Consider the following 9,055-nt stretch of genomic DNA (forward strand, 5'->3'; position numbering starts at 1 on the left):
CATTGTATTGATAATCAAGAGAGAGAGAGAGGAAGCCATCTAGCTACTAACTACGGACCCCTAGGTCTACAAAGAACTACTCACGCATCATCGGAGAGGCACCAATGGAAGTGGTGAACCCCTTCGTGATGGTGCCTAGATTGGATCTGGTGGTTCTGGACTCTGCGGCAGCTGGAATTGACTTTCGTTGACTCCCCTAGGGTTTCTGGAATATTGGGGTATTTATAGAGCAAAGAGGAGGTTCGGGGGCACCCGAGGTGGGAACAACCCACCAGGGTGTGCCTGGGCCTCCTAGCGCGCCCTAGTGGGTGCTGCTCCCCTCGAGCCACCCCAGGTGCTTTCTTGGCCCACTGGATGTCTTCTGGCCCAAAAAAATCCTCCAGGAGTTCCGATGTGTTTGGACTCTGTTTGATATTGATTTCCTGCGATGTAAAAAACATGCAGAAAACAACAACTGGCACTGGGCACTATGTCAATAGGTTAGTACCCAAAAATGACTATAAAATGATTGTAAAACATCCAAGAATGATAATATAACAGCATGGAATAATAAAAAAAATATAGATACGTTGGAGACGTATCAGCATCCCCAAGCTTAATTCCTACTCATCCTCGAGTAGGTAAATGATAAAAACAGAATTTTTGATGTGGAATGCTGCCTAACATGTTCCTCACATTTCTTTTCTTTATAGCATCGACATATGGACTTTTATATGATTCAAAGCAATAGTCTAGTTTTGACATGAAGACTTTAATACTCAAGCATACCAACAAGCAACCATGTCTTTCAAAATATCAACACTAAAGCAAGTTATCCCTAGCCCATCATGCTCAATCATTGATCCATTCGTGAAACACACTCGAATATTAGCTACACCCAATGCTCAAATACAATCATAGTGCCCCTTAGTTGGTGCTTTATAAGGGAAGATGGAGACTCAAATTCAAAATAAAAATTGCATAAGTAAAGAAAGGCCCTTCGCCGAGGGAAGTAGGGATTTGTAGAGGTGCCAGAGCTCAAGATAAAAATATTTTTGAGAGGCATACTTTTCCCGCCAACGAAAATGACTTGGAGAATCCCAACACTTTTCATGCTAGATACATCATAGGCGGTTCCCAAACAGAAAATAAAGTTTATTCCTTTTCGACCATTACTTTCACTTTCCATGGCTAACCGTATCCACGGGTGCCCTCCATACCAACACTTTTCAAGGAATTTATTATTTGACAACATAAAGTAAATTCATTTTTCATTTCAGGACTAGGCATCCCTAATACCTTTATCGTACTCTCGTGCAATGACAAGTGAATAAAAACTCATCGTGAGAATAACACCTCTAGCATGGAAAATATCGGCTACCCTTCACTCCTTCGCGATTGGAAGAGCACACAAAAGAGAAATTTATTTTGAAAATTAGAGATGGCACATGCAAATTTGCTTAGAACGGCATGGAGATACCGCATATAGGTAGGTATAGTGGACTCATATGGCAAAAATGGTTTAAAGCGTTTTGGATGCACAAGTAGTGATCATACTTAGTGCAAAATGAAGGCTAGCAAAAGATTGAGAAGCGACCAACAAAAAAGCAAAAAATCTCGTACCCAAGCATTAATCATAAGTAACACCGAATAATGCACCATAAGCAGGATATAAATTTCATTGCATAACTATTGACTTACGTGCTTGCATAGGGAATCACAAACTGTCCGGGAAAATGAACACCTATGGGGTCACAAGGATCCCTTCTACGTTCGGCGGGGGATTAACTGCACGAAGAGCAGGTCTAGCAGTTAGCACACAGGGGATTTACCCAGGTTTGGGCCATAAAGATGTGTAATACCCTAGTCCTGCTTGTCTGGATATATGTGTTCTTGAGCTTTTGAATTAGCTACGATGCGAGCATGGTCCAAAAGTCCAAATCCCCTCTATGTATGCTTTGGGCCTCCTTTTATACATAAAGGGGTTGCCACAGTGGCACACAGAAGGTGGCAAGCTACAGTGTACGAACTTATCACTCGGCAACATCAGGAAAACACATTTAATGCGCTGCCTACGTGCCCTCTTGCTTTATTCGGGATGGTAACAGAATCCATCTCGTCCGTCGCCGCTCCTCCTTGCTTTGACACGCGTCCAGGCTGATGAGGCATGCAGCAGCACGCTGGCTAATTAGCTGCTGTGTTCGCATAATGGTAGAGCCTCCACAAAGATCTACATGCCGCCACGTAGGCGCCTGATTAGTTGGCACGCCGATGATTGCACTGGAGTGGTGGTGAGGTGGTGAACACTTGCCGGGCGCGGGTTTGGCCGCGGCCCAACGATTGTCCCCAACAAGGATTGCCGGGGGCCTTGGAGTCGTCCCCGACAAGGGTCTTGCCGGGGGTCTTCGTCTTCTGGTCCCATGTGGACCCATGGACTGTCAATCTTTTACGAGAACCCTCATGCTACCAAGCATGCATTCTCATATCTTGGTCTTAACATTGTCGATGGTGTCTGAACTCTTAGCCCCAAGGGTGATGTGCTTGCTGGTGCTGTGCAGGTTGCCCCGGCAAGGGTGTTGCCGGGGGAGGTCCAGCTCGCCTCCTGCTCATTGTGCTTTGAGTATCCGTCTTTGTAGTCTTTGGGTTTTGTCTTCCTTTGCCTCGCGAAGCCATGCCGCAGGTGTGGCTGCAACCGCACGTGCACAACTAAGGGGTATAGAAGTACCCATACTTTTGTACACGGACAGGAGCCCCCAAGCCTGGGCCACACATAAGCGCAAGGTGTAGTTGGGCCAGGCCCAAATTAGTTTGCGGCCGGGCGTGGAAGAGATGGATTGTCGCGATCTTTCTGTCAGTTGCGCTTCCCCACGACCCGTCGAGCGTGTGACGTGGGGGTCGCTCATGCGATGGGCGTGGCATGCATGCGTCACCCCGCAGTAAATGGTAAAGAGTTGGCTTGCGCCTTCCCCATAAAAACGGGAAATCCGCAGGGGCGCTGCTCATTTACCTCCTCTACTCCTCCCAATCTTGGAACCGCCATTCCCCTTCTTCTTGCTTGAGCAAAAACCAGAGTTCTTGCTTCTCCTCGCTGCCGCCGCCTCCGTTGCTTTCAGATCCCTTGCCTCTTCTCAACCGCCATGGCGCCCAAGGCAAGCAAGGGCAAGGGTGCGGCCAAGGCCGCCGAGGGGAGAGAGGTGTCGGAGAACGAGCTGGTGAGGTTGCGGAAGAAACACACCCTCTTCGTCTCATCGATCGACGCATTCACCCTCAGGGACCAGTTCCAGTACCTGTGGGGGAGGGAGACGATGGGGCATCCCGCCACGGTTGTCGTCCCCGCTCCCTTTGCCAAGCCTGGTCCAAAAACTTATCCTTTCTTCGTTGATTATTTTTCCTGCGGCCTCTGCCCCCTTTCTCCGACTTCTTCAATGACATCATGCACACATTTGGCTTCCGCCTTATGGATTTCAAGCGAAATGTTGTGGCATGCACTACAAAAAAAATACACTTCCGTGATTATACGTGTTTGTCACAGTAGGTCGCATTTTTTGTCATGCATGTACATCCATGACAAATTTATGACAGAATCAAGATAGTCATACATGTGCTGTCGTAGAAGTGTTCCATGACATTACCAAAATTATCATCACAGAAGTGTCCACTTCCATGACGATAAATCGCGCGTCACAGAAGTGCTTTCGTCAAGGGTAACCGACACGTGCCATCCACCGTAACGGAACGCCGTTAAGCTATCGGGTCGGGTTTTGGATCCGATAACCCGTTAACAGCCCCGACCAATGGGGATTTTCCACGTGCAAAATCATCATTGGCTGGAGGAAACACATGTCGGCTCACCGTTGGGACTGATGTCATCCACTCATTGGACAGAAGGCGCCTATGATACGTTGACACGTGGCACGGCCCAATAGAGGCCCATTCCTGTGAAAAGGCCGGCCCGTTTGACTTGGTCAAAAGGTGGCGGGCCAGCCCACGGAAAGCCTGTTAATGGCCTGTTCGCATATAGCCCATTTACAGCCTGCTAAACAGAGGGCCCGTTATGCCCTATCCGAATTAGGCCCAGTAGCGTCATCTGGGCCGTCCAATATGATTCAGCCCATTTTAACTTCCGGCCTATGTGTGGCCCATGACTTCTTTCGGCCCATATGAGGACCTTTGTAACTCTTGGCCCATTAACGGCCCGTTGTGAAACTGGCCCGTAATGAACAGTGTATCACTTTATACCCATTAACGGCTCGTTATTCCATTGGGCTGTTTCCAGCCCAAGTTATCTTTCGGCCTTCTTAGGGCCCATTGATTCTTGGGCTCATTTGCAGCATTCGGTTACATACGGCCCGTTACTGTCATTTTCTGCTTGTGGGCCAAATTCAGCCCGTCGTTACAGTCGGCCCGTTTGTGGACCGTTAATACGTTGGGCCGTTTTCATGTCAAAAAAACCCGTTGGGCTGTTTTCATAGAGTTATCAAATACAGCCTATTAAGGGCCCGTTATGGTCCACGAATAGTACGGCCCATGATTGGCGAAATGATGATACGCCTCGTAGAAGGCCCATGGATCCTACGACCCATATGAGGCCCATGGATGGTACGGCCCGTAGAAGGCCCATGGACCCTACGGCCCGTAGAAGGCCCATTGATCCCTAAGGCCCGTATAGAAGGCCGATGGATCCTATGGCCCGTATAGAAGGCCAATGGTCCTACGGCCGAACGAAGGCCCATGGATCATACAGCCTGCAGGAGGCCCATGGTTACAACAGTCCGTGTGTTGCCATGATTATTTTGGCCTAGTTACCAAAAATAGGCTATTGTGGCCACTAGAAAACACAGAAAAAGAACTGCAGTGACTACAAGCAAACAACTAAACAAGACAATAAGGAAATAAATAAGCAAGCAATTAAGGCCAGCCTATTACCGCTATTACACATATTACATCCACTAGGCATCAAAGTTCGCCACCAGTGCAAATATAGGGAACAAAGCAGCATATTACATACACTTGGCCGTCAAAATTGGCCACCAGTGCAAATAAACGCGGTAGCAAAACAAGAGCATAACTGAAACAACTTCAGAAGAGCTCAAGAAACATTATCCTGGGTATCCACCATGCTGGCAATAAGCTTAGCAAGCTGATTAGCTTTGTCCTGTTTGGCGCTAAAATCCTCCAACGCTTGCTGTTGCACCAGAAAGTATGCATCTGAATGCTCCAGGGACTTCTGCGGTTCTTCCGCTTCTTGTCGCGGCACAGCTGATCGATTTCTTTCAGCTTGTAGTTGAGACTCAAGAAACCGAACTGATTCAGACAGTGAGTTTGAATAGCTTGTGCATGCGGTAGTGGCCAGTAACTCGAACACTAAACCAGGACAGGACTTTGGGGTTGTCTCGCTATCTTCAAGATAGTCTTCCTTAGCTGTTTTATCAGCTTTGTTGGAGACCAACAAGGATGTGTCACTATCCTGAACCTTATCAGCATTACTTCCTTTACCATTGCTTAATAAGGCACTCTTCCCCAATATTCTGTCAGCATTCTAAAAGAAGAAACAAGCAGACACATAACAAGTTTAGCATGTACTAGTATATGAAACTCATTTCGGTGAACCAGTTCATTAGTAAGGTGGACAGGATTAAACTACCAAGTCTTCTATTGCCAAGTACTAGTACATAATAAAAGCATCAAACAAACATATATCTATGTCCTATGGTCACTATATTGTCTTGCCAAATCAAAATAGAGACACGGTTCAAATCATAGCAGTTCAAGACAAAGCAGCAGTGAAAGAATACAAAGCGTGGGAAACTACATGGCACAACAAGATTTCAGATGGGTACCACGGGTCTACATGTACAACAACACTATTGGCTCTGTTGTGATGCTAGTAATGTGCATGATATGAAAGTCAACTGTATACACAATTGAAATTGAAATCAACAGAGCTATTGACAAGAGCAAACCTGTTAAAGAAACATGCGTGAACATACCTGCTGTGCCGTTGGAGTTTCGATTGGATCCTTCAATTTAAAAATAAGTTCGTATCAGTAAATACAGTGATACAAGAGCAAATCAATCATAGTTAAAAAAAGGCGCGCCTAAGCGAGCGCTTAAGCGCGCCTAGGCTCTAGGCATTGGGAAAACGCATTGCGCATAACTACGCATAATCTGTGCATAACTGTGCATAAGCATGCGCTTTGGTCAATAAAGCGCAAGGCGGTGGCAAAATGCACAATTAACGCCTAGCGCTTTTTTGAACTATGATAGCAATGGAATCTTAAATTAGAACAGTTGTTCTTCAGGTTTAGGCACTTGTTCTACATGAACAGAGTGCAGTAAGACGCAAGAATAAAATTCTCAAAATAGAAAATGAGCTCATAGACCTTACCATATTCTTGGTTCGGGACCAGTACAGAACAAGGCGTTCCCAGTCATCGTCCAGTAAATGTGTCTTAGGAGAACGTAAGGGAATTTGATGAGTTTCTTTGCCGATGAAGTATGTTTTCTTCAGGTAATTCTGATACTGCCACCAAGCATTCTTGAATATACCATAGGTATTAGCACAGGTTACCTCATCCTGAGTTTCCAAATCGGTCCTTCTCTATAGAGAAAAATGGGAAAATTTGCTGTATTATAACCATCATGGAGGTAGGATGTATGGGACAAAGAAAAGTAATTGCCATGAATAACATTACTTACACATAACTCCCGGACAAACACCTGCAACTGGCATTTTCCTTCATCTTCAGTATAATATTTCCAAGATGGGAAGCTACACACATACGATTTAACAACATCAAATGCGATAGATGCAAAACTACGACTGGCTGGTTGTGCTTCCTCCACAGGAATAGGCGTACTAACTGGTGGAGTTGGGGTTCACCGTGATAGTACTGGCCCTTTGGGCACTGGAGCTGCCTTACTAACTGTTGTTGTTTGGGAGCTCTGTGGTGGAGATGGTGCTGTGTCAACAGGAACTGAGTTACTATCGGTTGGGGTTGGGGTTAGATTGGGTGAAGCTGGTTCTCTGTCCATTGCAGTAGGGGTACAATCTGCGAGAGTTTGGGTTATGTGTGGTACGGCTGTTTCTTGTGCATGTACAACCGGGGTGCTATCTCCACCAAGAGGTGGCACTATTTTATTTGAAGACCGTGTTTTTATTCCGCTAGATACTGGCATCACCCGCTCCAATTTAAATGGTTGATAAACAGGAAACATAGTTGAATGTACAAACATTGTATGAGAGATAGATGCAATAGATAGTGTGGAAAAAAGAGGGCATGAAATAGTTGACATGTATATTGTTTAACTAAAACGGATAGCATGACATAATTTCACATATATGATGTCTATCTAAACTGGATAGCATAGCATAACATAATTCAAAGATATGATGAATAACTAAACAGGATCGCATGACATAATTCACCTACATGTTATCTAAGTAATCAGGATCGCATCATTTAATTCACATATGTGATTTATATGCTAAACAGAGGGCATTCAATATGATGTCCGAACTAAGAACATGGTGTTGAATATTGTGTATATGATGTCTAAACTATGCAATGCAAGACACCGTATGCATGATATGAGCAGTATAACCGTGCCAAGTTAGAGCATACACCTCAGTGGGGGAATAGGACTGGTCATCTGTCTCTGAATCCATCTCTGAGGAGCTATCGGGACCCAACAAGATATCTGCTTTGACAGGTAGCACTGTCTGCTCTGAAGGCCTTGTTTTCACTCCAGATTTTTCCATCTCCCACCCAAATGGTTGATTCATAGGAAGAGTAGTTTAATGTACAAACATTGTTGACAAATGGGAATGTAATGAAGAAAAGTATGGGCAAGATATCATTCAAATATATGATGCCGGGTTAAACAGGATGGCATTGCACATTTCACATATATTATGGCTGGCTAAAAGACATGAGACTGCATAATTCCCATATATGATATAGAAACTAAACAGGTGGCATTACAGAACATGTCTAAACTAAGCAGATGACATATATGATGTCAAAAGTAGGCACTGCAAGGCAACATATGCATGATATGACTAACATCATCATGCCAAGGTAGAGCAAACACTTTGGGGGTAAATAGGAGTGGTCAGTGGCGCCTGAATACGCCTCAGAACAGATATCTTCCTCTGGATTACAATCTGGAGAGGGGTGGGGAGGGTTTGCCATTGAACCCACCATGGAGCGATGTCTGCATGACATTGTATTGCCGCGCAAAACTCTTCTCTTTTTCTCTACATGTTCAGCATGACTGTGTACAATATCTGACATGCATACGAAAAAAATATGGTGAGATTATGTAAGGAGAGCATGCAGAAATTTAGAGTGATGGTAACAACTAGTGGATCTACGTTTTTCCGTTGAACCAAAATAGCCCTAATGGATCGACGTGAATGTATAGTAATAACTGACGCAACAAGTGTACAACCTCTTTGTCGTAGCCGTGTCGACCTCAGCATCATTGGGTTGGTCGCTGAAGCAGTTGAGGCAGAGGTGGCTGTCGGAGGTGTGGAGGAAGATCTGAGGAATCTGTACACGGCGTCCAGGGCACTGCTCTGTTGTGATGGATCGTTCTGTCGTTGGAGCAGCTCCGGTGAGCCGTAAGACATTGTTAATCTCAAGTGGGATTCTAATAGCATCTCCAATAGATGATGAAAAATGGATGTAAAATTAACATCACCAAAAACCACCTGACTACAACAGATGAGGTAAAAACTATTGACTCTGAACTTAACTGACCAAACTGAAATTAACTGTGGAATCTGAATGCTACTGTCGAAACTGAACGCAATGGTAGCAGAGAGACACTAGACATGTAGTTTAGGGAGGGCCTGCAGTTCATCTTCAACCTGCACACTCCTGAGCCGCCTGCCACCACTGGCCGAACCGCCGGCCCCAACGCCGCCTCGCCGCCCCGAAACAACTCGCCACCGCCGCCCCGGCCAGCCCTCTAGGCCCCCCACCCTGAACCCTAAGATAGATAGTGGGGTACCTCTCCGGCGAGCCCCCGTCCCTACTGGGGGTGGTTCTTCCTTAACTCCGGTGAGCCC

The 9,055-nt window shown here is 45.7% G+C and overlaps 1 pseudogene; it reads left to right on the plus strand.

The window, feature by feature from the left end:
* The first annotated feature begins 3,116 nt into the window (after positions 1-3,116).
* The window catches only part of LOC119292740, a 117,791-nt pseudogene continuing 111,852 nt past the window's right edge, over positions 3,117-9,055 (plus strand).

The sequence above is a fragment of the Triticum dicoccoides genome, chromosome 4B (assembly GCF_002162155.2).
Source record: "Triticum dicoccoides isolate Atlit2015 ecotype Zavitan chromosome 4B, WEW_v2.0, whole genome shotgun sequence".
NCBI classification, from domain to species: Eukaryota; Viridiplantae; Streptophyta; class Magnoliopsida; order Poales; family Poaceae; genus Triticum; species Triticum dicoccoides.